The sequence below is a fragment of the Corylus avellana genome, chromosome 3 (assembly GCF_965113065.1).
Source record: "Corylus avellana chromosome 3, dhCorAvel1.hap1.2, whole genome shotgun sequence".
Taxonomy (NCBI): domain Eukaryota; kingdom Viridiplantae; phylum Streptophyta; class Magnoliopsida; order Fagales; family Betulaceae; genus Corylus; species Corylus avellana.
The window spans coordinates 19,704,534-19,708,587 of NC_142492.1; the positions used below are offsets into that span (position 1 = coordinate 19,704,534).

General features: G+C 36.6%; 1 non-coding gene across 1 annotated transcript; it reads left to right on the plus strand.

The window, feature by feature from the left end:
* Window positions 1–2,309: 2,309 nt before the first annotated feature.
* On the plus strand, window positions 2,310–2,416 carry LOC132176756 (small nucleolar RNA R71). The gene has a single exon (XR_009439609.2). It is a non-coding gene; the product is annotated as a small nucleolar RNA R71 (small nucleolar RNA).
* The last annotated feature ends 1,638 nt before the right edge of the window (window positions 2,417–4,054 follow it).

Here is a 4,054-nt window from a genome sequence, read left to right on the forward strand (position 1 = left end):
GAAGCATGCTTAACTGCAGAGTTCTGATGGGATCATGATCATCACGGCTTTAAAACGCGTTGTTGTCATTAAGGGTGTAGTATACATTTAAGCACATCCTCATCTCCATACCCAGGCGATGTGGGACGTCACAGAAAGCTTTATGATTGTATGCTAATTACACTTTACACTTTTCAGAACATATGAGGTCTCAATTGTCCATTTATGAGTGATTTGATTCGGGATTTCCTCTTGATTGAAATGATGGTGTTTGTCTTTTTAAGCTTGCTCATGAATAAGAACCATGGTTTATGTGAAAATTCTTTCTTGTTAACAACATAGTGCTACAATGTTTGTGGGTATCATTCCTGTTAAGCCCTCACGAGACTTCACTCGTCCACTAGGGATGCCTAGGGGTTTAAAAGGCCTGTAGCATATACTAAATCCAATCGTCTCTCCCACGAAAGAGGATTTATGTTTCTTGCTTTCATTATATTTTTCGTTTTGTTTTGCTAAGGGACTAGCAAAATGTAAGTTTGGGTGTGTTTGATAAGTGCCAAATATTGCATACTTGGACTCATTTATTTACATTACTTAATCCTTTAGCGGTGTCGTTATTAATATTTTGTGTTAGTTTTGTGTTTTTAATGTTTTGTAGGTCAATAAAGAAAAACTACAACTTTAAAGGGAAAAATGCAAAGTTTGGAAGAAATCAAACTTTGAGAAGACCTAGATGGTGCGGTTAAGTCTAACCAAATCCAAGAAATGGTTAAATCGGATTAAAGATCATATTGAATTAAAGATTAGATTGGATAAAATTTCGGATTTGATTCAAATTCAGATTCTGCACATGTCTCAGTATTTTAATCATAACTTTCTGCTCAAATATCGAATTGAAGTGATTTAAATGGCATTGGAAATCTAACTCAAAATACTACAATTAGTTGTGAAATAGGATTTTCCTAATTCGGACGGTTACTATGCCAAAATCGCCCCGCAATTAAAGGACACAAATCTAGACGAATCCTATTCCGATTTCAGACTTCTATTTTGACTGGGAGACAGACCTCCGAATTATCTAGGTTTAATAGGGCTTCTAGGACTTTCCTAAGTCTATAAATAGACTTCTTTGCATTCAAGAAAATAGAGAATTCTAGAGAACAAAATTCTACAGTTTTTCTCTTTTTAGTTTAGGTTTTCTTTAGATTTAGGTTTTATTTTTATGTAGAGCTAAATTACCAACTAAGGTTTGGGATGAAGCCTCACCAATGAAGAACATCAATACTTTCAAGTAAGTCTTTATTTATCTGATTTTATTGGGTTTAATATTTCAATTGTTTTACTTCTTTTTAATGTGTGGATTTATTCTTTGATATCTTTTGTGATTCAAGGATAGACTTGATGATTTAAAATAATTTCACGTAATTGATTGCTTGATTTTATTTGCCTAAATAATTGGATATCCCTTGTGATTTGTTCTACGGATACATTTGGTGTTTCAATTAAGATTAGATATCTTTTGTGATTTACGGATACATTTGATTATTTAATTGAAATTGGATTCCTTTTGTGATTTGTGCAATTAATGGATACATTGGATGGTTTTGATTAACTATTGAAGCATAGTAAAACATATCTAAGATTGTAATTGTGAGAACTTCAGATTAATATTAATAAACATGGAAGTATGTTGTTATGATTCGGTGAGTGTGAATTCCCAAACCTTAGTATTTTATCTCTTAGTTTATTTTAGTTAGTTTATGTTTGTCTTTTAATTTCAAAAATCAAAATTCAAAACCTTTTTGGAACTAGGTTAGGATTTAATTAGTTTAGATTTAAATTGCTCTTTCAAGAATACAATTCTCCGTGGGAACGACTTCGCAATTGCAATCCATTAAATTACAATCGATTCGTGCACTTGCGAGTTAAATAAATTTGCACAACAATATGCAATTCAAAAGTTGGGACAAGTCTTAGTGGTGTGGTCAAGATGGGAACATAGGGCATATACCTCGACTTGTGCACTTTGTTGAACAGGGGCAATCCTATGAGTAGTCATGGCTTTGACTATCATATCCATCTTCCTCTCCATCGTGGCCATTTGAGTATGAATTCCACCATTGGTGCTTTCTTCATATATGCCCTTTCCTTCAGGTTCTTGTCTCCCTCTGGATAAGAATTGTTCATTTTTCTCGCTTACGGTCTCGAAGAGTTCCATGGCTTCATCACTAGTTTTCTCTATCAACATGCCACCACAAGCTAAATCTACAAGATTTTTGTTAGAATCATTTAAACCCTCATAGAAGGCTTGTACTTGATCGTCTTGACATATGTTTTGATGTGGGCATTTGAGAAGTAGCTCATTAAAGTGCTCCCATGCCTCGAAGAAAAGGTCCCCATCCTTTTGTTGGAAGGTCTAGATTTCCCTCCTCAATTTCCTTGTCTTATGGGCTGGGAAGAACTTCTTTAAGAACTTTGTGGCCATCTCATCCCAGTTATGAATAGAACCTTCAACTAAAGAATTTAATAAGAGTTTAGCATTATCTTTTAAGGAAAAAGGAAAAAGAATTAACCTGATTCCTTTTGCGGTTAAACCCTGGACATTCTGAGTATTGTAAAGATCAAAGAAATCCCTCATGTGCAAGTCTGGATTCTCAGAAGGTGTGCCTCTATAGCATGGAACCAAATTAAGCACATGTGGAGATAAGTTGTAATTGCATTACACAATAGGTTGGAAATCAATGCAAGATGGCTGGTTGAGAATTTGGGGCATGAAGGAATTCTTCATAGGTCTTCGCACCAGTGGTGGATTCTCGAAATGTTTTTCTTCCATCCTTTCCCCAACTTCGAATTCTATTTCGGAGTTGTTTCTTCACCTTTGTCGAATGGTCTGTTCAATTTCTGGATCGTATGGAATTATAGCTAACTTCTTAGATCGACGACCGTGCATGAAGACAAAACGATAGAAAATCAAAATTTTCAACTTACAGCAGCTTCAGTGCTGTTGACAGATGTGCACTCGAGTTTTGTTGTTCCTGCGCTCGATACCAGTGATGTGCTCAATCCCTCTGGAACGAGTGCTCCAGCATCCTGCTGTGCGCAATTACCTGACTGTGCGCTTGATCACAGTGGAGCTACGATTGATCACACTACTGCAACACAGACTCGAACTTGCAAACAGAGGATAGAAAACCTATTAAAACAAGGAAAAAAAATACATTTTACCCCCTCAACTTTCCACCCATTTGCATTTTTAACCCCAATGTTCAAAAAGTGACACTTTACCCCCCAAAGTATCTGACATTGACACTTGACCCCCATGAAGTAGACTTTACCCCCCTGAAGTATTTTGACTTGACACTTTATCCCCCCGAAGTAACTAAGTTTTCAGGGTAAAGCGTCAATTCAAATACTTCATGGGTGTCAAGTGTACTTCATGGGGGTCAAGTGTTAATGTCATATACTTTAGGGGGGTAAAGTGTCACCTTTTAAACATTGGGGTTAAAAGTGCAAATGGGCGGATAGTTCAGGCAGTAAAGTGTATTTACCCCTTAAAACAAATAAAAAACATAAAATTAAGGGGTAATTACCTTTTCCCCCCATCAACTACAATGCATTGTCACTTTGCTCCCATCAACTACAACACATTGTAACTTTGCCCCCATGAACTGACAACTCTACTATGGGCAAAAATGGGATAGAAAATTTTAAGATGGCATGTGGGACGCACGTGATGGGTTGACCGTCTGAGTTAACACCTTTGACTAACGGAAGGGGGGTTTTGGACACAAAATTGTAGTTTGATAGGGTTAGGCAGTAGCGTAGTCAGTTCATGGGGGCAAAGTGACAATGCGTTGTAATTGATGGGGGAAAAGGTAATTACCCCTAAAACTAAAGGAAAAATAAGTCTAAACAAAATTAAACAATCCCCAGCAACGGCGCCAAAAACTTGTTGTGCCAAATACCCACCTAAATTAATAGGCGAATACTCGGTACATTTTACTCACAAGTGCACAAAATCAAAACGATAGTATAGCAGTCAAATACGTGACCGTTCCCACGAGGATTGGTAATT